The sequence below is a fragment of the Sphaerodactylus townsendi genome, linkage group LG05, assembly GCF_021028975.2.
Source record: "Sphaerodactylus townsendi isolate TG3544 linkage group LG05, MPM_Stown_v2.3, whole genome shotgun sequence".
Lineage (NCBI taxonomy): Eukaryota > Metazoa > Chordata > Lepidosauria > Squamata > Sphaerodactylidae > Sphaerodactylus > Sphaerodactylus townsendi.
Window position 1 is genome coordinate 86506021 of NC_059429.1, and position 24466 is coordinate 86530486.

The 24466-nt window shown below is 39.8% G+C and overlaps 1 protein-coding gene across 18 annotated transcripts in view; it reads left to right on the forward strand.

Annotated features, from left to right (window-relative positions):
* NFASC (neurofascin) overlaps positions 1-24466 on the forward strand; it is a 257064-nt gene that overhangs the window by 76673 nt on the left and 155925 nt on the right. For all 18 annotated transcript variants that reach the window (XM_048496445.1, XM_048496444.1, XM_048496456.1 and 15 more), the window contains one exon: positions 4114-4177. The gene's annotated coding sequence lies outside the window, so the exon portion shown is untranslated. The remainder of the gene's footprint in view (positions 1-4113; positions 4178-24466) is intronic.

Consider the following 24466-nt stretch of genomic DNA (forward strand, 5'->3'; position numbering starts at 1 on the left):
GCAGTTTTTCCCCTCTCATGGACTTTCTTCTGTGAATGTTCAGATCTATATATGGACCACTTACAAAGACAGACTTTCTTTTATGCAAATGAAATAGCCCCTTTTCATAGAGTGCAGGAAACAAATATTCTGTGATCAATTCAAAATAGCCAGTGTTATTAATATTCTAATCACCTTCAGTTGAAACATGATGAAAAGTTCCGACATGAAGGGTCAGCTGTGTGAAGGAGAGGATATTTGCACCAACTATGTGGAAAAGAAAGGCCTACCTGAATCTGTTCATAGGATACCTTTGTTGTTTTTTCAAAAGCCCATCGATTTTACCGTTTAGAATTTCACCGTTAAGTTGAATTCGCTCACAATTGCTCGCTCGCTCGCTCGTCATTTCGCTCTTTCTTTCTTCGCTCTTTCTTCTTTCTTACGTTACGTTACCGTTCGTTTTGCCGTTCGCCTTTGCTCGCTCTTTCAGTTTCTTTTCTTCTTTCTGCTCTTTTCTTTTCTTTCTTTCTTTCTTTTCGGTTCTTTCTCTCTTTAAGATTCTTTAAAGATTTCGTTCGTTCTTTCTTTCTTTCTTTCTTTCTTTCTTTCCCTCTCCCTGACATTATTTCTTTTAATGGTATAATGTATTGCCATGCTAGCTTCAGTGTTGTAAAAATCTGTTTTTGAGGTTGTTTGTAAACTGCCTTGTGTTATAAATAAGGATATAAATATTTGAAAGTAAAAGATAATTTGCACAATGACAACCAACAAATGGGATTGAATGCTAGTTAGGTGACTACTGTTCTATGACATGTTGTTCTGTGACTATATGAAGGAAGTCCTAAGAAGAAAAATAGGAGGGACCAGAGTGGTTATGTTAACCTGCTACAGCTTCTTATACTGTTTAAGGAAGTGGGTGGATAGTCCAGTTCTTTAGCTTTCTCTTTTAGTTCTATTTGTCTCAACTTAATTGTTTCATTCCTCCTATACCCAACTCCTGCAATGTTATCTAAAGGTTGCATGTTGGATAGCTGAGGGATAGAATGTCAGAGTCAATGTTCCTTTAGTCTGTCACAACTGTTTTGAAGGGCCTGAGGTTTGTAACAAAATGTCAAAGGCATTTTTCTACACATGGAAACCAGATGGCTTGAAAATGGATTTTGGGAAGAGAAGGGCAACTTACTCTTCCTGTATTAAAATCTTTTGTGGTTCAATGGATGCATAATGAATTGATGGACTAGTACTGGGTAGCCATGTGGGAAGTACTGGTTTGATATCCATCAGTCATCAGTAGTCTTCTTGTACATAACTAATTTTACAATCTTATCTTCACTTGTATGGTCAGTGATCAGGTCTTGGAGCAATATTGGGGATTATGTTTCTGAGAAAGTTAGCAATATTTTTCCATAAAGATCACATGCTGTGGAAACCTTTGAATATCATGCTGATCAACAGCTGGTAGTATTCATATTTTCATTCAACTGATAAAGCCGTAGCATGGCATCTTTATTTTTCAACTGAAAATGGCAACTATTTGCTTCTTAGGAACTGAAGTGTAAAGGTAGTGCTGAAGTGTAAATGTTAGGCAGCTAGCATCTTCTGTACATAGAGTTCACTGAGGAGAGACCTTCATCCTGGAAGAGGCTTGGAGTATTTGAGGGCAAGTGGTCTCCTCTGTTGGCAAGTGTTGAAAGTTGAACTTAGCATTTGAAACAAATGCTCTTGTTACCAGCAACTCTGAAAACAAAGACTTAAAAAATCTTCCATGTTTCCTAAAGTTCATTTCTGTCCTTGGAAAAGATACCATTCTTTTTTCAAAATAATGTAGCATGCTGGTGAAATATTTTCCATTGAAATGTATCGGACTTAGTTCTCCAGAACATGTTCAATTGTTTAGCTGGTAGTTTACATACATTGTCCCCTGATGTGAGTCAGCAACTGTGCTTGAACCCTGACATGTAGCAAGGGAATGCTTACAGGCTGTCATCTTGAGGAAAAGAACAAGGATATTGTTTCACACAGTAGTAAAGCCCTCTTCAGTTATCATGTTAGATTCTAAAAGTGTTAGCCCAATATTACTTATTATGGCATGCAGTTGATCTTGAGTTCTAAATGGAATGGACAAAAGTGAGCCTTTCCTAATGAGGGCATGGAGTGATGTAGAATAAAAGTCAAATAGAAAGTAGTCCATTTGGTGAACAAGTAAAATAAAAGGAAGATTTGGAAAAGTGTAGGGCAGAAGTCTCTAACTTTCTTGAGCCTGCAGGCACCTTTGAATTGTGACACAGGGTTGTGGGTACAGCTATATAACATGGCTACTACAGGAAGCAGAGCCAACTATAGACTAGCTGCTGCAGAAGATAAAGCCATCTACAAAATTTCAGAGAGTAACGTTATTCATAACTATAGTAGTAATTCTTAAATATTTCAGGCAGAAGCTCTATTTAAGAGGATCCCTTTTAAAATGAACATATTGTTTAAAAAATATTTTCTTCCATGTGTACACAGTAACACGGTGATGATCCTTGTGCTATAGTAACAGCAGTTGCTGGAACAACTTGTCAAATATCTGCACAGCAAATAAAATCTCCAATGGCCAACCAGAAACCTTGCTGAGCAAAAGCCCCACCTGGTCTCATCCTCTTCCTAAGAATAATTGATGGGGGCAGGAAAGATGTTGGCGAATTCCATGGTGCCCAGGTACCACACTTCAGGCAAATTCCATGGTGCCCAGGTACCACACATCATGGTATAAAAAAACAGGATTGTTAGAAATCAACAGAGACATAATTATTTAGTTGTTGATTAATCTGAAGCATAAAAAGTAAAGTAAAATTGATGCATATAAAAACTAGGTTTTTATGTCATCTAGTAGGTCAAATAGTGCAAGCTTAGAACAAATCTCATAGCCAAAAGTACTGGGTTAAACTTTGAAAGAAACAATGCAGTGATGGGAGAGTTGTTGTCAAATGAAGAATTTTATGGATGATTTGCATCAGCTTTCTTCCTTAGATAGCAGGAATGCTACAAAGAAGTCTAATGAATTTGTTTGGTCCGACACCAGAATTAGTACTCAGTACAGGTTCAGTTTGTGCAGATATTATTCTTTTATGATTTTGTACAAGGAGCCAGAATAAGCTTCTCCTTGTTAAGGAAGTCAGAGGTTCAAAATATGTTGCGGCTTTCAGCTACAATGCTGGACTGTTAAGTTTCCTTTTCCTTGAAGAAAGCCATGTCTGCATAAACAGTTAAATCTTTTACATTTAGTTCAGCTTTGACTGTTAATGGACAGAGTGGTGTCGTTTTTTGTACGCTATGAACTTTGAACACCAGAGGCTGCAACCCTAAGGGCACTCTCCAGGGAATAAGCTCCATTGAATAACACACGACTTAAGTCTGAGTAGACATTGTTTAGGATTGCTTCCAAAGTGAGACAGTGCTTGCAGCATTATTCAGACACAGAATTGTGACCCTCAAAGGATCCTGTATTTTTGGAAGAAGGGGAAAAAAGATAAATACATTGTAAAGGGGATGCCTTTAGACATGCAGTTGGCCATGAGTTAAAGGATCTGGTGTTACATCGATGTCAAAGAAGATGGTGAGCATCAATAATTATTACAGTTGACAACCAAGTGTTTCACACATACAGTGATTATAAATTCTTTCACAGTAATAAGGACAGTTTTGCATTGCTTAAAGCTAGTATTATTGTACCTCTCTAAATCTGTAGGGAATAAAATATGCACCCTGATGCTAAGATGAAGTTGAGCTGTATTTATAGATAAAATATGATCCCTATAAATCATGCTCTTGTGGATTTAGGAATGAAAATATCTAGATTGTATTTCATATCCATATAGCTGAGCATTTAATGAAAGTTGCAGTCAGAATTCCAAATGGTATCTAGCATTGTTTAGGCAGCCAAATGGAAAAGGGCTGCTAGACCAGTGGTCTGCATTTCTGAAAAGACAGGACTCTTTATGGTAACTGAAGCTGGAGGCTTAAAATGTTCTACTTTATAAAGAGTCTTGGCTAAAACCTCTAAAGAACTCCTAGCAACTAGTTTGTCACATTGTTAGTTTGACAAACATGCCACTGACTCTTACGATTGCTTTTGTCTCTCTTGTTCCATAGGCTGCTCAGTGTTAACCCGGGATTAAGACCAGAGTATTTAAACAGCTGGAACCACAGTATTAAGGTATGGTTATGAAGTTATATGCTTCATAGTTATTATGAAGGTATTTCCTGCTTTTTTTCTCAGAACCCTGCTATGAGATGTGTGTCGTTTCAGTTTCAAATTTAGGCTTTTTGTTTCTTCTGTTCCTGAAAGGACACAGAAAGTGGTGTGTTGTGTTTATATAGGCTCATTCAGCTGTGCTTCAGATACAGGAATGATCAGTAGTTTTTTTTTCTGTTTACTGGAAAAAGTACACTTACTTAAGTTGCAATATGTTTCTGATTTGTTTCCTAACTTGGCATGTCACTTCTTTCCAGCAAGTTTCTGTGGGAAGTTTGTTGATAGCGCCGTTGTTTGGAATTAGTCAGTTATGCTGAGTGACACTACAAGCCACAGGTTCACCCCCTGAGCTTCCCTTGGTTATTGGTTGCTTTTAAGCCTGTGCTGCCCAGGAAGTAAACACCAGAGATCAAGCAGGCAACATTCTCCGTTAGATCAGTTTCAGTATTCATGTACGGCCTTTAACCCCTGATGTAGGAAATGCACAGCCAATCAGCTTCAGAACTATCTTTTCACCATTGACCAAAATAAAATTATATAAGCAACTATGGGAACAGGTTGGGTCTGAGACCTGCGTCAGTTAAATCTTGAATAATCTATCACTGCTTACACAGATTTTCTCAGCCAATCATCCAAGCTGGTAACTTCAGGCAATTTTTCTCTACTTGATGAGTGTTTTCATGTGAAGAATAATTTTTCTATAAAAGCTGGAATTAATGAATAAGCACTGGAAGTTCACAATCTTTTAATTTTTATTGCTCAACCCCAAAACACACAATAAGCATTTTTAAGCCATTCAGATGCTCTATCTGAATAGCAGAATTGATAATAGCCATGAATAGAATAGAATAGAATAGAACTCCCTTTTCCAAATTTACTGTTTAACTATTTTGCTGGGGTAGGTAAGAAGGATATCCCTTGCTGATTCCCCCATCAGCTGTTAGTCAGCTTCTGCCCAACAGGCAACTGCAAATTTTTTGGCAGATGTTTGAGTTGCTTGATGCAATCTGCAGATATCTATGATAAACTTACTTTCTGATCATGAATGGAACGTTCGTCTGCCAAACAGGTTCACTGAGAAGTTTGTTGCATTTCTACTGTATACCTAATGGTCACAACTTCATCTCCATTGTATACCTAATGGTCACAGGTCACAACTGCAAACACTCTTCTCAAAAAGTGTGCAATCCCCACTAGAAAAGGTTACACTGCTCTCCACTCACTCTTGCCACTACCTTAGCCTGAAGCAAACCACGGCACCAAAGCCTCAGAAGCCAAAGACTCAAAGAGGAGTCTGGTTCCGGTACCATCTCACAAACAAGCGCCTGAGTCTCCTACAGGAACTCATTTGATGACCAGAAAGAATCTGAAGAGGCAATTTTCTCTCCACAAGAAATACCTCAGCCTTTCTCCTCAGACTCTGAACTCCTCACTTCAGAGACTACCACAGTTACTGTAGTCTCTCCTTAACTGACTTTAGAAGTCCTACAAGGCAATGAAACATCCCAGCCCACTAGATCACTCACCACTATAACTGAGCATGGAGTTTTAAATAGCTGGTCTAAGAGCTGGAGTCTTTAAAATAAGTATGGTTTGCATCTCTACTTCCTTGAAGGAGTACTTAATACCTGAATCCATGTTCAGACTTTGCTGGAACACCATTTAAGTACTCTGTTCTGTTGAATCTCTTGCCAGGTCTTGGGGACATGAGCTATGAGCAGGATACTGACACACTGTCCCTCATTCCCAGCTCTATTTAAACATGCAAGAGTTTGGATATCCCTACTGGGCATGTGTGTCTTGCTGCACTTTGTTTAAAGACACTTGGTGAAGGCAAGCAGAACTAGCTATTTGGATGTGGGGGTATGGGCAAAGGAAGAAGAGCCAATGAGAGTGGTGGCAGAGAGGGCCTTCCCACAATCCACATACTGAGGCTACTGCCTCACCTTGCCTACTTATAGCGTGGGCTCTGATTCTTTCCCCTGCATGTCCATCTCAAGTGCAGAGTCACCTCACAAATGACCACATTGTTTTACTCATATTTTTCAGCATTATTTATCAGCATGCTTTGAATCTGAAAAAAGGTGAAAGCATATAGTTACATAGTTGCTAAACATGATAGTTAATATACCAAATGTAATTTTTCCCTTCCCTTCCCTTCAATTCCCTTCTACTCTACTCTACTCTACTCTACTCTACTCTACTCTACTCTACTCTACTCTACTCTACTCTACTCTACTCTACTCTACTCTACTCTACTCTACTCTACTCTACTCCAAGTTAGGTGAGGACAGAAGCATTTTTTAAAAAAAAAATTGTAGTGCAAAGACAGAAAAAGCTGTTTTTCCTTTCCTCCCTTTTAAGCTGGGTAGAGGCAGATGCAATACTTTACATTTCTCCACTGCAGAAGGGAAATGAGACAGAGATTTCTCTCCTTATCTTTGCATCCTAAGCCAAAAGCTTGGACTGAGAAGAAAAGGGAAATCAGCAGTCTTCTGATTATCACTACCCTTACATCTGCTGCACCTCAACGAATCGGACAAATTTCATCATGAGAAGCTGAGTTCCTGCTGATCAGCTGGGAGTCAGTTCCTAATCCCCCACTTTAAGACATCGTTCAATACAGGGTTAAATTTCCTCAGTGGGAGATCAGAAGACAACTTCTGCCTTATGGGAGTTGACCACTGCTAGCTTCAAGTAGCCTGTTCATTCTAATACACGCAAACAAGATTGCAAACAACCCAACAGCCTGTTGACAACTTCTGCCTTATGGGAGTTGACCACTGCTAGCTTCAAGTAGCCTGTTCATTCTAATACACGCAAACAAGATTGCAAACAACCCAACAGCCTGTTGACAACTTCTGCCTTATGGGAGTTGACCACTGCTAGCTTCAAGTAGCCTGTTCATTCTAATACACGCAAACAAGATTGCAAACAACCCAACAGCCTATTGATTAATTGGCTTCCTGATCACCACCAATGAATGGAAAATGAGCTGAACTGGCAAGTGTTCAGGCATCCCGAATATAATTAATTAGTCAACTTATCCTGTAACCCACTGGTCCCTCCCAGGTTGCAAGAGAAAAATGGTGGAAATTGGGGGTGGTGCACTATTGTCCTGCCCATATGTGGTGTCACGTTCAGCAAAAACCAAACATGAATTCATTACATCAGGGTGATGCACAAGGATTCACGTAGTTTAACCACAGAAGAGAGAGGGATGACTTGGTACCTTAAAATTTTGGTGATATTTGCTCTACGAATACCTACTTCTGAGTCCTGAAAAAATCCGCAATTACACCCCCCTCCCTGGAAACAATGGTGTCCAGGGCCACCTCATTCAGGATAAAAGCAGACCCATTGTCCAATCCCTTTCAAACTTATATGGCTAAGTGGAGGCTTAAAGAGAGATGGTGGGCAGTTTCTTGCAAATTTGATACCATTTGTTGTAAAATCGCCTGCTCTATACTCCTGGACAGTTTCCCTATCCCACTTGAATTTTTTGTGTTGTTTTTTGTAATGCCAGAAAGTTCTGTAATTCCATGTTTCAGTCCAAAAATTACACAGAATGACCTGACAAGCATTTTGTGGGTATATTTTGAGCTCTTAGATTTCAGTATGAAGATCCCTACCCTGAATAGCCTTTTCAAGAATCAAGTGACCCTTCCCTCTTCTACCAGTGGCAGGAAAGGTATTTGGGGCAGGTGTGTTTCAGGTTTAGAGAGAGACCTCTTGGCATATTGTTGGAACAGTGTCATCCTAAACCAAGTTATTTCCTTCTAAGTCTCTTGAAATCAATCAGCTTAGGAGAGTATAACTGCTCAAGATGCCACTCTAAAACACAGAAAAATTTGTTGAAAGGAGAATTTTGGTATTCCCTTTTTTTTTTGGTCTGATTCCACATTCTTCCTCATTCTGGCTTCTTGAAGCAAAGAAAGTTGATTTATCTGTTCAATTTGAAAAGCAAGAGGCCTTCATAGAATATTTCTTCCTCTTCTGTTGATTACAAATTGTGATTTTTGTTACGTGTTTGAGGACAGGGAATGTCCTTAAACATCCCTATTATTCATTAGCTTCTTAATGTGATGCAGTCCATGTATATTTTCCAGTTTCTAATTGGATACAGGGAAAGGTTATGGAGCTTTGTGAAATACTGTTCTCTGCTGCTTCTGAGTGTGTTTAGCTCTAGGGATTAGTTGCAGACAGCCATGTGTGTCTGATATGCTGAGTCGGTTTGCAGCTATTCAACTGTGCCTATGTCCCCCCCACCCCCACCCCTGGCTGCTGCTTAGACACAAATTGAAATGTAGCCCATGCTCAGGTCATCATTGTTTAGCATCACAAACAACAAGCGGAAGGGAGAAGACTGACCCAGTTACTTTGCTGGTTTCAGCCAAATGGACACTAAAGTGTGTTCCATCTGCATCCTTTCGAGGCCGGAGCTTTGTTTGCATATGTTAACCTGAGCCAGTGTTTCATGTGCTCAGCATTTTCAAGCAGATAAGCCTGAATAGATAGCCAAGCAATCACAAAAGCACCTTCAAGATTCAAGAGGAAAAACTACTGAACCATTTGTGAAATGTTAGAGAGTGAGAAGTGAAAGAAAACAGAATTATGAGTGAGGTAGAATTATGAGTGAGATATGTGCTCTTGTGCCTTTTAGCACTTTTGTTGAGGGGAAATTCCAGCAGCTCCTCTTTTTCCAGAATTGATATGGTATAGGCTAAAAAGCTACAACTACTGACATGCTTCTACAAAGAACAGGATCTCCATTGCATATACCACCTGGCAGTTCATCCTGTAAAGAAATGGAAGGTCTATTTTATGATTGCAGCACAACCAACAGAATGTGTAATAGATTTAACACTCATAGTATTTGGTCCATCTTTTCTCTTGACCATGCAATTACTGCCCTAGGGTTTTTTTTTTACATTATCAAGATTTAATAGGGCATAGCATCTTAGCTGTATATTTCTTAGTAGAATGATTTATGTTGGAAATCATAAAACACTTCAGGCTTTACTCATTCCGCTTACAGGCCAACATCTATAGCGTTTTTCAAAATCATCATGCCTGCTATAGTAATGAAACTGTGTTATTGGATTTCCCTTATCTCTGTATGGATGGTGGAATGTTCCCCTACTCTCTTTCCACGTTGCTTTCTTGTTGGTTTGCATGAGCCCAGGTTAGGGAATGGTTTTATTTTTGATATGGATCGATTAAACAGCATAGAAATATGCAGATTTTGCAGACATTACTTCTGGGAAATGCATAAGTCAAGGGAAGAAAATCACTTTGTCTTTGAGTTTATAAGAGCATTGAAAATACTACACTTAATGATTTCTGCAAATGTAATGAAGTTACAACTTTTCTGTTTGTTTGCTTACTTCTGTGCTTTCCCATTTATTCAGACTGAATTGTATGAGTGGATCAGATTTTCTGAATCTGATTTAATATAGGCTCCTAAGTGTGGGGCCTAAACCAAATATTGAGATTTGACTTTTAGTACCTTCTGTAACCCTGGGGAAAGTTTCTTAATGTCCTATCGGAGCTGCTGTTCAAGGAAGTCAGGCAAAAATTGGGAGCATTTTGCTTTTGTAGTAATGCCATGAAATGCTCCATTAATGTGTTCACATACAACAGACTTTTCTCTTAGTTTCCTAGTTCATGCTGTTCATTAGAAAGTAGAAATATATGATTCCACGTGACTTGAGGGGGAGATTCTCTGAAGGGGAAATGGAAGCCAAATAGCAACAAGCTGTTTCTATTGTCCATTTAGCAAGGAACCCATCACAAGCATTTTTTCAAGAAATTCTTAACCTTTTGAAGTGGACATGGATAAATACATAGATGTGGTACAGTGGGATAAACAGTGGGATCAAAAGGCACAGATATGCAACAAATGTCACATTAGTGACTTCAACATGGGGATCGGATGTTGTGGTTTCCTCATTGCTGGTACAGCAGCAGTGGGACTTCCACCTGGCAGATTTCCCCATAGTTTCCCTGTCCTAGACCCCCAGACATGGTCACTCCTCTCTAATTGGCTACCAGGGCTTTTGCATTTTTTAAAAAGTAATCAGCACAATGAGATCATTATTGCATCAATATACCATTGTGTCAATAAGTGTAGCAGGTTCTCTGAATCCCCAGCTTTCACTCAAAGAAAAAAAGGCTATAGTCCCTTGCGAAGATGTGCCTTTTTCCTTGGATCTTCTCATACCTATTTTGCAACGGTATGTCAATGTAATGATATACTAGTGATGATTTTAAAAATGATAAAATACCTGCTGAGCTGGGGGAGGGGGGAATTGCTATTGTGGAAAATGACTGTCATGTGGGCCAGAAAATCTCAGTTTTCTCACCTACAGAGCAGCCACGCAGGCTTTATTGTGATCTTTCAGAAAAATTTGGATCAAAACAGGCGTAAGAAATATTGGAGAAAAACCGGGGAAACCCTGTGAGGTGCACAATAATGTAGGGAAGCAGTGGGGAAAAAAACTTCTCAAAACCTTTGAACTTGAAGACCCCCACCCAGTTCTGATCTGCATTTCCTTCCCTTTTGATTCTACTTGCCACATTTGTGTGTATGAGAGAGAGAGAGAGCAACATCACAAGAGTGCTTCAGTACACAAAATCTCAGGACATAGTAATCTGTTAATCTTCATGCTGCTTCAGAATTCTTTTTATTTTTTGCTGTTTCCTACCGTCTGTTTTCCTGTGAAGTTTTACTTCCTGCATGACATTAAACATCTGCGGAATTGAGGGGTGTTAGTGGCATTTGGCTTGCTTGTTGTGGGTGGAATCTCCTCTTTTTTCACAGTTCTTGGAAAAGCAGCATTAAAGAGCTTGTGTCTGCCTACAGGGCAGGGGGAAGATGTGAATGCCACAGTTTTTAAAAGAACCTTTTTTCAGGCAACAAAATAAAAAATAATTCCCCATGGCATACTTGTTTAATTGCCATAAATTGCCAGACCACAAGTTTACACTCTTCACAATGCTGCAGAGACAGTCATATACAGAAGAGCCACCATTGTTTCAGACATCTTGGATTCCTTGATGACAATTATTTGAGGTTAGCTATAGCTTTTTCCTCCTCCGGCTGTTGAAAGCTCTCGCTGCCTTCTTTAGCATAATTCCTCACTCATCTCCTTTTGTCGGTGTTGCCCAAGAAAGCATGCAGGAAATGTTTTGGCCACAATGCTGCAGAGACAGTCATATACAGAAGAGCCACCATGGGTTGCTCTGCTCATTAGCAGATCTGTGTCAGCATGGCACCCCTGCTGCTATGGGCAATGGCCCTAGACTTCTGCTGCTTGTCTGTCATGTAATAGAATACCAACTCTGCTCTTGCAAGACTTTATGTGCCATTCGTACTTTGATTTTTCTCAGCTGGAAATGGATTGGGGGATGAGGTATTCTGGCCATTGGATTTTTAAATTTGAGAGATGCAAGTGAGCTGTGACTCACAAAAGCTTGTGCTGAAATAGATTTTTTGAGTCTTTGAGGTGCCACTGGACTCCCTTCAAAGGTACTGTCAGTTGGAAGAACAACTCTGATCTCTTCTGTGTCCTCAACCTACTTTTATTCCATCCTAGAGGACAGATGTAGTTACTCCGTTTAATAAAGTCTCCATGTCTCCTCAAGTAACATAGCCTGAGTAAAGGACTTTCAGTGTGATGATGGAGATCCATAACATACATACCCATGTTACAGCTGGGTCAGGGTTTTTGTCATCTAATATATGCTCAGAGATGGCTGAAACATGAATAGACTGTCACATTTTGCCTATCTTTTAACTCTTATTCAAAGAGGTACCTTATTCTGAGGGCTTAGTCTGTAAGTGACAAATGCAGTCCCACGCTTTTAAAACAAATATTTACCCTCTACTGATCTAAACCAGTAAAAATAATAATGTACAAATGGGAAAATACAGTATCCATTGAATAGCAACACAGGAAATAAAATACTGTAAACTTACACAAGAGACGAAGTGTTAATTTACACTAGGAATCAGAATCTGAGGTTCTCTAGTTTTTCAATCTAAATACTTGCACCATATATTTTGCTACCTCCAAAGAAATCCGGCTGCTTTTATCTTCTAAGAAAAAGTGGGCACAGGACTGAGCTGAGCTTCCTCTCAAATTCGACAATAAGGGGAAAATTTTAATTGTCACTCACGATGGTACAACTTAACAGTCTTAAACAATGTGTTGGAGAGTTTCCGTGTCCTGAGAGTTACAGGGGCATGCGGGAGAGAGCCAGTGTGGTGTAGTGATAAAGAGCAGGTGGATTCTAATCTGGAGAACTGGGTTTGATTCCCCACTCCTCCACCTGAATGGCAAAGGCTTATCTGTTGAATCAGATGTGTTTCTGCACTCCTACATTCCTGCTGGGTGACCTTGGGCTAGTCACAGTTCTTCAGAACTCTCTCAACCCCACCTACCTCACAGTCACAAGGTGTCTGTTATGGGGAGAGGAAGGGAAAGGAGCTAGTAAACCATCTTCAGTCCCCTTACAGGAGAGAAAGGTGAAATATAAATCCAAACTCTTCTTCTGTCTACTTTCTGGGGGTTTTTGGGTGGAGGTGGTTATCCTTAAAACTAAATCTTCAACTCTGTTTTTGAGGGCCTATGTGTTTGTTTTTGAGGGCGGACGCAGTTTTACCAGTAAGAGCCAATTTGTCTGGAGAGAAGAAGAAGATGAGTTACAGACTTAATGGGGGACAGAGGCTTCAGCCACTAGGTCTCCGTCCCTATTGCTCAGTGAACAGGGGCTTGGCTAAACAGGCAAGGCTAACACTCATTTTGTGGGAGAGTTTAGTGGGGGACTTTTTGAAAGAGAGTCCCAGAGATCTGCTTCTGTACTATTTAAGACTATTAAATATGGATGGTCAGGGGGGTGCTGCAGTCTCCCGCAATAGCTGTAAGTATGTTGGGTTTTTGATGGAGAACGTGGGTAGCTATACCTGCAGCAAGTACAAGTTGGTTGCTCTCTTGGATGAGAAGGTCCAGCAGCTTGAGGTGCAAGTATCTATTCTTCAGCCCATTAAGAAAAATGAAGATTTCCTGGACAGAGTGGAGCAGAGAGTACTAGGTGGGGAACACACTCGGGATTTCTCTGAGGAGAAGGGCAGCTGTCGAACACAGGAGGTGGGCATTTAGAGGCATGTGACACATAGAAGTACAAGGACCAGGACATATTCTGGGAGTTTGAAGGAACAGAATCGATTTGAAGTTCGCTCCCTTGTCAGTGAGGATAAGGAACAGGCACATGAACAACATAGTCCTTGGAGAATATGCAAGTGACCAATGGTTCATCCCATGGAATGGCCCCTGCAAAACCCCAGAGAACACATGTGCTGGTGGTAGGGACTCCTTGCTGAAGGGAACAGAAGCAGTGATTTGTAGTCCTGACAGTTGTCTCAAGATGTGTGCTGTCTCCCTATTTTCCTAACATAAAAAAGAGAAAAAATGTATACTATTATACACTCCCACATCCACCATTACATTAGTACAGAATAAAAATAAAAATACAAAAAAGAACACAAGAAACACAGGAAAAATTAAAATACCAATTTTACAATATCTAAACACAACCTATTATACCTAAATTAACACTATGAAACAGGGGGCTGCAACCTGTGGTTCTCCAGATGTTCATGGACTACAATTCCCATCAGTCCCTGCCACCATGATTTCCTGTTATTTCATTGTTGAATTCTAATCCATTCTAGGTTAGTGCATATATTTAAAATGAAACAATTTATCAAACACACACTATATCATTTCTAATGTTCTAATTCAATTTGCTTTTCTTTTAGCTCTCAAATCCTTTCTCTAGTACAATATGTTTTCAATAGATAGTCCGTAAAAGGTTTCCAGTTTTCTGAAAAACTTCTCTGTAATATTATCTCTTAATGAAGTTGTTAATTTTGCTATTTCTGAGTATTCTGTGACTTTCAATATCCAGTCTGCCTTTGTTGGCATTTTATTATCTTTATTTTCACTAAACTGGACCTACGGGAGGCTTATTACTGGGTCTGGATTGTGGAAGGCCAACAATGGATGGCCACATTCAATACCCATTATGGACAGTTCCAATACCTTGTTATGCCATTTGGTCAGAGTAGGGCTCCAGAGGTATTCATGAATCTGATTAACGAAATAATGCATGACCTATTGTGTAATGGAAAAACAGTAGTATGGGTAGTGGTGGATCTGTTAAATGATTAAATACAGCATTTGAACAATACCTAAGGTGTTATATCAACTATCATCAGGACAATTGGGTTGACCTGTTACTGTTCACTGAATTTGCATACAACAACGCAGAACACCACAGTATGTGTAAAAGCCCATTTCAAGAGGTGTATGGACAGAAGAGGGAGCGTTTTCCATTGCTAGAGAAGCAAATGGAGGGGCTGATGGACTTGCAATTATGCGTCACGAACTTGGAACAAGAACTCTTAGAAAGTGATTCAAGACTCCCTAAAGAAAGCTAAGGAGGACTGCAAAAAACATGCGGACAAAAAACATATACCAATGTTGTACAAGGTGAGAGATTTTGCCTATATCTCTACGTGCACCCTGAAAGCTGGGACATAAGTTCATTGGACCTTTTAAAGTGTTACGAGTCATTAACCTTGTAGCAATTGGACTGGAATTGCCTAAAAACTTATGTGGTATACACCCTGTGTTCCATTGCAGCTTGCTGAAAAAGGCACCCCTGGCAGATTGTTGGCATCAGGTTCACCTTCAACTGGGTGCCCACAGCATTTACCCCTCCCATGCAAACTTCCCAGCAAATTTGGCTGGTTGCTTTCAGGAGACTCACACCAGCAGCCCTGCAGGAAATAAGTGTCCCTACCCAGAGCAAGACCCCCACCAGAGTGCCTCCCATTGAAACATCTACCACAGAGCCAGCTGGGCATAACAGCAAGCCCCATTGAAGTCTGTGGGAAAAGTAATTTTTCCCACCATAGAACTTGCTGAAGAGTCTGGCAGATTCTGGGGAATTTCTGAGTGTGTAAGCAAAGGCTGCACATTTTTGAAGATAAAGGCGCCAGACTTTCAAGGTGACTCCAAGAGGCCTCCTGATAATTGCATCCAAACTTGGTGAGCTTTGCTTCTGGGGATGGGGGTGGGTGGATTGAGAGAGTTCTGAAAGAGCTCAGCCAGCAGGCTTCATGTGCAGGAGCGAGGAAACAAAATAAGCCTCTTGGGGGCCCATAAAATTGAGGAAAAAAACCCTGAAGCAAAGTTCACCAAGCCTAGATGCTATTACCAGGAGGGCCTCTTGGAGCCACCTTGAAAGTCTGGTGCCTCTATCATCAAAAATGTGCAGCCTGCTTACACACTCAGAAATTTCCCATTGACTACAATGGAGCCAAGGCACTGCAGAACAGAAAATCTTGAGTGGTATCATCTGGACAATCTCCGGATGATACCCTGAAATTGTGGTGCCGCTAGCTTTAAAAATGCACCCCCTTTAGGCTGAAACGCAAAAAACACCAAAAAATACCCCCAAAAGGCCAAATACCATGCATTCAGATTTGTTCATATTCGGACAGGACATATTCAGCCAATTTTTGCCCGAATATGCCTGAATTGGCCCAAATTTGGGCCAAATCTGGTATTTGTTTCATCCAAATCTCCAAGCCTAATAACAATTTTTGGGAATGTGAGCATTCATTGTGCTTGATCTTTTTGTGGCTATAGTAACAAAAAACGTTACACATTTTGTGTGCGATAAACCTGCACTTAAGTGGAAAAGATGGAAAGAAAATATCCTGAGAAAATCTGCCTACCAATCTTGTCCCCAGAACTATTAGGTGATGATGTGAGAAGGGCGAAGAGGAGGCACGCTCAATATATTGTTTGGGTGAGTTTGGGTGGCCAGTTCATGCTGGTTTTCCATGTTTTGCTTCAGAATGCATGATATACTTGCATCCCTTTGGTCCCATTGTTTTGTTTGTGAGCCATTTTAGGAATCAGCCATTTGATGATTTTGAGTAACACCCATTTCAATATTCTTAACACCTGCAGTCTGCAAATGACTTATAGTTCTCCCCATGGATCTGTGCCAAATAAGTCAAGAGAGAGAATGGGCAGGGATGTGGAGGATGCAATGTACTGTGAAAATAGCAGAGAGAGGTGGTGTGTGGAATCAGTGACTGTGAGAAATGAATGCTTTCCCTCAAAAGAGGGGGTAGGCTAGCAATTAAAGGGAAAGACTTAGCTACCCCCTTTTAGTTATACATTCAGTGAACCCAATGCTTGACTTGTACTTTGACTCCTGAGCCCATCCAGGGTACAGCCAGCTCGTGAACAAAGGAATTCAGTTCAAGGCAAATCTGATGATATGTGGCACCTACTGATTTCCATGAAATGTAGAATCAATTTTAATCCATTGTCTTGTTAACAGTCACTTAAAAGCCACTGTAACTGTGATGGGGTGGCCGCTTATGTTTGTTCAAATCCCTGCTGTATTCACATGTAAAGTTTATGTGGGAGGCGGCATTTGTGTGCAGAAAACTAACTGCTGCCCCCTCCTCTGCCTTGTCTTTCTGCTTTCCATTGTTTGTATGAAGCACTTTGCTTTCCCACCTGCCACACTTTAAAAACTGAACCAAGCAGCAAAGCAGAGGGGTTATAGCAACAGCAGTGAGTTGAGGTGGGAAAAGCGAGGACCAAAGTATCCTGGTGCTCAATCCCTGCCAAAGGTTATTAGAATTCTTTATGAAGGAATCTTCACATTGCATGCAAGCTTCTTTTCATGTATATAATAGATCCACCTTATCTGAATATATGTGGCTGCCTCATCTGCCCCATCTATGTCACGCATTAACCTTATGATTACCATGTATGAATTCACATGTCAGTTCTACTCCTCTGGCCAGTTGCTACTCAGAATACTCTCCCATACATCTGTACATCTTTCCTCTCTTTAGTCCAGAGTCATTTTGGTTACAGGATTAACCCTGGAGAACCAGAGACAGTCCTGTCAACACCATCATTACCTGTTTTTCGGAAGGTCCCCAAAACCTTTTTATTTTAGAGAGCTTGTTGTTGAAGTGTGACTGTTTAAATTCACTGTAAACACTGAGGTGGAAATGTGTTGTATTCAGACTAATTTCCCTTTGTTGGGCTGTTTATGTTCTGTGATTCTGGTGTATTTTTCCTGCTGTTTGGCACTATGTTCTTTGGAGTATAAACTTCTTGATAAATAAGATACCAATGAATGAGGACAACCCTAATAAAAGCAGTTGAATCAACCCAGCTGTTAAGAACCCACAGTCTTAACAGCTTAGCTCAGGAGGATTTGTATACAGGTGTCTGCCTGTAGTAATGATCAATGAATCGATCAGTCAAGTACGACTGGTCAAATAACAGCGGTGATTGTGGGTATAACATAACAATATAGCTTGCAGTGCCGATCAGTTCTCCACACTAAAATTCCTTCTCTTCATTTTCATATTTTTTCCTAGTTTCATATTGTACTAGCCAGTGTTAATAAGAATCCCTTGTGTAATTGTCATTCATGAGTGATCTTAGCATTTGGGGGCTAAATTACCTCCAAAGGCCACCACAGTTCTTGACTGAGGGATCCTAGCAAACAAGAGGCTGCAAGGTATACATCATATTTTATTCTGAACTGGGCTGTATAATGTGGATTTAAAAAATCTACATATAGCTAAGGACAGTCAGAGAATTTCTCTACAGACTTAATAGAGTCCCAGGTCTGCTGAAAATATATTGGAGAATGAAAAGTCTCCAGACAAATAGAAAAAAACACCTATAGCTTTAAGGAACGACAGTTCCACATTTTTGTGGATGAGATCTCTTCTAGTCTGAATATAGACGGCTTATAGGACTGAAACAGCCTTGGTCATACTGGGAGATGACTTATATTGGGAAATGGTCAAAGGGAGTGTGATTCTTGGACCTCACAGTGACAACTGGCACCATCAGTTGGACTGGACTGCTTATCTGTGCTGGAATTGGGAGGCACTTGGTGTGGTGGTTCTGGTCCTACCTTGAGGTTGGATTTCAGAATGGATTTGATTTTAATCATTATTTAAGCCACTAGTCATCAAGACTAGATTTAATTCATGATTTTCTACATAAAGGCTCATTCTTGCTGGTATAATCTTAATATTTACCAAATGAAGGTTTCATTTTAATAATGCCTGCTTACCCATAGGTAGAAGAATTTCATTAAATGATTCCCAAACTTGGTCTCTTTTATGGCTTGCTGCCATAATAGATTTTCTCCTCCAGGGACAGAATCATATGATATATATGCAAAGATTCCCGAACTTGTGGAATATTCTGTTCAGCAGGTTTCACTTTCATTTTTACTGCTTGTTCGTCCCTCCTTGCATTTAACTCCTTGTGCAGATACATATCAAACAGTCATCTATTCACTGAACTTCTTGAAACTTAGTGCTTTGGAGGTAAGGGGTTGATTTTGTGTACAGAGATTTGCAAAGGGACAATGGGATTAAGGTCTTTTCTGCAACTCTGTGTATTTATTTTAGAGGCATGTTATCTCTGCAAACACAAATCTACTATTTTCTAGATGGAAAACTTGTACAGAAACCTCTGGAAGAGTATGGCAGTATGAGGGGATTAATGAAATTCATTTAGCAAAAATAAATAAATAAATAAACATGGCATGAATATTCAGCTTCATGCTACATAATTAAAAATCAATCTTTATTTCATGATGAATAACCTTTGGTTTATATCTTAAACAGAAAACTATTTAAACTACTTTTAGATAGATTCCACCACCACCACCACCCACAATGCCTTTTATATTATAAATCCAATTTAATTTTTTTCAAATCTGAATTTTTAAATGATTTTTTTAATCCATCCTGGTGTTGGGGGACTGTTTCTCGGCCCCTTGCCCTTGGTCCTTTGGCATCCTGCAAAGTTCTGTCTTGTCCCTTAAGCTTTTTAACATCTGCATGAAACTGCTGGGTGAGGTCATGCAGGGATTTGGGCTGGGTTGTCACCAATATGTGAATATCACTCATCTCTGTCTTGCCCTTCCTGCTGATTCCATGGAGGCGGTAGAAACCTTGAACCAGTATCTGGAGGCTGTTTTGGAGTGTATGCAGGCTAATAAACTGAAACTTAAAAAGAAGTGCCCTGGTGGATGGAAGGCTTGACCTGGAATTTAAAATATTGCCCGTTCTGTTTGGGATCTTACCAAACGGTACTCAGAAACTCAGTATTGTTTCTGAGTTCCTGAGGTCTATTATCTGCATTTTGTTAACTGTTTTAATCTGTATATTTGTAATATCTGTAAATTTTATGATTTTAATTCTTTTGGATCTTGCTGGTCAATGACCGTAAATAAATTATGTATGTATGTACCAAACGGTAAGCACTGCAGGTCGGGATACAAATCTAAAATAAAGTAAAAGTAAAGTAAAGTTTTCAAAATGATCTTCCAGTCACCTAAGAGGGCTCACATTTTTGGTTAACTAATTGTCCTTTAACTTCAAATACCACACAAAGTTATTCATACTGGAATGTCTTAACATTTAAATGTTGTGCTAGTTCATTCTTGCTAGTTTTTGTCTTAACAAAGAATATCAAAACAGGGATTGCAAATTTCTTATGCCTATCATTTTACTGTTGGACCATACATCTCATCTTTGAAAGGTATCTTCACTTCTATATTTCCTGAGACATTCCTGTAGTTGTTAGACACTTCTTGCAGATTCTTATACATTCCCGTAGGTTTAAATGTGTATATTTCAGTACCTGAAAATAATGAAAGGTGTATTATTCATTTTGTTTTAAACAGCTTATTATTTTAGCAGAGTCCATATTCTGAAACCATGGTTTAGAAAACTCAATTCCAAATCAGTAATAAAAGCTCCAGTTGTTGAAAATGTCCACCAAAGGATCTTTCCTACCATGAAATATTCTTCTTAACATCGCTGAGGGACTCCTAAGATGGATTGATTATCTTTGAAGTACAACACAAATTAGGACACCTTCTATGGCCCCCTCCAAATCCCACTTTTTAGAGCAGAGATAGCTTATATACTATCCAAAGCAATCCCAACAACTGGCAAACAATAAAAGCTAATAGGTTTCAGTGATCATTGCATATACTCACCTTTGGAAACCAAGTGTACGGAAGTTTTTTTTTTGACCTGTGACTTCCTAAGCCCTGTCTCTCTCCTGACCTCATGATTTGGATGAATTCCCTGATGGACGGATACAGCATATGAGTTACTATAGAAGGCATGTTCACAATGAAGCAGATGGAGAGCCTTGCGGAGAAGAAACAATAGCTGTCAGTGGGAGATGCGGCGTTGCTACACGCAAAAGCTCTGTGAAATAGCCACTGATTAAACATCTCCCCATTTTGCAGATGGGCCATGAGGTAAGCTACCTTGGTCCCTTCACCAGCCCAACAAGCCCGTACAAGGGAACTTGTGGGAGCAGTGGAGAGTTGAGGCATGAAATTTTAATGAAGAGTTAATTGACAATTTCTCCCAAGAGGCTGGCATGCTGGTTAGTGCATCTGGAATAAATGGTGCTCAGATCTCTGTAGCACAGAATTGTAATGTTTATTGTTTTGCAGTATAGGACAACCTGTTTTTTAAGACTTTTGAGTTTTTCCAACAACAGGAAAATAATGTTTTATATAACAAAATCTCTTTGGGTTCCCTGCAGACCATTAAGATCAACTTGATCCTACTTTGGACATAGTTGAACATAGTGGGGGTTGGGAGCTGAATCCACCTTCGACCAGTTCAGATAATTCATTCATCTAACTCAATGCTGTCTATTTTAACAGTGCCTTTTTAAGGTCTTGGGGCAGAGAAGGGTGTTTCCCGACATCTGCTACTGGAGATTGTTTCAACTGCACTGAATCAAACATAGGACTTTATGTATGCAAGCCATCTGCAGTACTATTGAGTTATGATTGGGAGTATCTGGCTACTATCTTAAGAACAGTTTCCTGGGAGTAAGTTCCTTTAAATAGCATAAAACTTACTTCAGAATAAATCTGCTTATTATTGCTCTCTGCTTGCCAACCAGTTGCTAAGAATGGTTATCCTGTTATTGTTTGAACCTTTAAAAAATAACATACTTTTCCTAGTATGCAAGACATGGCCAAAGGTGAAAGTAGATTTATATTAATAAGGGTGGGTGAAATGTAGCCAAAGGTTAGTTTAGGAGGAATGGAGGCTGACATAAGTGATCTTTAGTGGACTTTAAAATGTGATTCTTCCTGAAAAATAAATGTTTAGGATCTGTTTAAAAGTCCTGTTTTACCTTGCTGCATAAACCATTAACATGTTGTTGCTGTCTTATTTGAAATGTGATTCAGAGCTCCCTGTGTGAACATCTTTATTATTAAATCACTTTTAATTATGTGAATCAAAGTCATAAACAAGAACTTTAAGCATCTTCCTGGGAACATTAGCAACTGGCATTTACTGTTCCTCCAGTACCAAGTAAATAAAGATTGTATAACTAATTGCAACCCAGAATATCCCAGTGTTCTCCAAGGTTGATTAAAAACTGATGTCTCCTGAGGGGCATTTTACTTGTTGAGTTTTGCCAAGGGATTTTCCTTTTTTCTCTCCTTTCTTTTATTCCTTTCCTCTTCTTTCCTTTTTGTGCCTCTTTCATTCTTGTACAAATTTCCTGTAATTTCCAAGGCAACATGGGAATCCAATTTCATTTTACTGCACAGTGCCAGAAGATAGAGAAGCATCTTCCGCCTACAGTGCATCCCCACATTGGGACTGGGGACGTGCAGGCCAACTATAGAATAGATGTTTCTAGCTTCCAAGGTGCCAAGGGGGCACTTCTCCCTTCCAGAGTAAGTGCAGCAGATTTCCCTGTTCAAACTGTCAAGTGCTCTGCAGGAGTGATTCACCTATCCTCAATTCCTTTCTTGCCACTGCTAGAGTAGGACCTTCCCCACTTTCCTTTGTGGTTTTTGAAGTTTTTTTGTTCCCACTTATTCTTTATTCTTTCCGTGTTCAGCCACCTGAAGTAAAAGCGGAAGCTCTCAGAGGGTTTGAAGGATCACAGTTGGGTCTTGCCCAAACCAGGGTTGCTCTTGCTGAAGCTAAGAGTAAGGTTGCTCAGGCTGATTTGCCCATCCTTAAGACTGCCACCATGTTCTTGGCTCTCTTCAAATGAGTTCTTTCTCTGCTCTAACAGTTCTGTATCCAGGCAGAGTGCAATTGTCTGTCAAGGCCCTATTCAAGAAGTGTACAATGTGGCACAAAAATCATGCATAGTGACAAGCATGATCTTTGCCTCATGTGCTTGAGGGAGGCTCACATTGTCCCTGCATGTAAAATATGTCAGAAATTTACACTCAAAGCTAAAAGCAACAGGGCGTTCAGATTAAAAGGCGTGCTTTGGGAAAGGGTTGTTAACTCTTCCGACAATACCAAGTCGGCCTCTGGTTCCAAACAAATGTAAAAATCCTCCTCCATTTAATTGGTTCTGTTGGTTATGATTACCGTATGACAGGGAAAGTTCTCTGGTGTCCTAGGCAAAACAAGAAGGCACTTATCTATAACTGTTGTTCATTTGGTTGTCTGCTACAGTATAAACAGTCAGCCAAATAATACAGACAATCTCACTTCATCAATGGATTCAAAGTACAGGAAAAGAGATTCTACCTAAACATTAAGAAGAACTTCCTGACAGTAAGGGCTGTTCAACATTGGAATACACTGCCTCAGAATGTGGTGGAGTCTCCTCCTTTGGAGGTTTTTAAACAGAGGCTGGATGGCCATCTGTCACAGTGCTTTGAGTGTGTATTTCTGCATGGCAGGGGGTTGGACTTTTTTTTTAAAAAATGATGTTTTTATTTTTACGAAACATAATAACATAGTAACAAAGAATGGAAAAAGAAGAGCACAATAATAATAATAATAATAATAATAATAATAATAATAATAATAATAATAATAATAATAATAATAATAATAATAGTATCCCAAAGCGAGAACACACCCAGAAAATGTGAAAGTAAAAATTTAGAGGAGTGAAAAAGCGGAAAGCAGCCTCTAAAAGCCAAAAAGCTGACACACACATATTACTGATCCTAGTTGTATCAGAACTGGTGGGTCAAAAAAAGAAGACGACCCAAACCAGTTCACCTGTGGAATTGAAGGTCTCCAAAAGTTGTTGGAGAGGCTAGGACCAGAATCTATCTCCTCTAAAGCCGTCAATTGCTCTTTTCAGCAATGTGTGGCAGAGAGCTCCCAAAGGCTTATCTGTTCAAAGTGCCATCTTCCCGGAAGTCCTTCTGCAGGGGGTTGAACTTGATGGTCCTTGTGGTCTCTTCCAACTCTATGACTCTATGGTTCCTTGTGCAAACAGCCATAGATCAAACAGATTATAATTACTTTTTTTCCGTACCCCCATTTTACCCTGATAGTTTGACTCTGCTTAAAACATAATCTTGTGTAATTTTGAATAGGCAGTAGTCCTTTGGAACCACCCTTCCCTATTTTAAATCTTTGTTCCCAGAGCCCAAAACATATATCTGATTCAAACTTTAGATGTTGTTCTAAAGTTTACAGATTGGGTCCTGTGCTAATTTTCATTCTTGATGGTGGCTGCACCCTTCCAAGGAACAATTGGCAATATCAACCGCATTTTTCTCTATGCTAGCTTGTAGTTTTCATGGAGGAGTTGAGCTGAAGGAAAATGTGACCCAGTTGTTTAGCATGCAGTTCATGTTCTATTAATGATCAAAAGTGTCAACCAAGACTTCTTGCCTGACCCTGTGACTCTCCACTCTTGAGATTAGATAACAAAGGGGATACACTTAGCATGTTCTCTTCCCCCAAGCTTTGTGTCTCTGCATGAATAAAAGCCTGCCACAAAATTTTTCTTTGTCACAGCAGATGGAGATCCCAAGTCCTGTCCCCTCTGAGTGGAGTTTGAAAGATGGAGGGGGGAGGTGTTTTGAAAGGTTATGTTACACTTAGTGGCTGATAGGCACTGAAGGAATACTTCACGGAGGGTGGCTCTTCTAAACCCACTGTGTGTTGAGCAACTTACACAATATATAGACATGTGAAGAAATCCAGCTTCTAAGTCTTCTGTCTCCAGGTGGCATTCACCCTTTGTACTTTGTCTGTTTCTTTGGTAAGTAATCTCTCTTGAATAAGATGTCAGAGCACTAGAAGGGGTCAAAACCCACATTCAGGCAGCCTCCAGAGAGTTATTGCTGTGT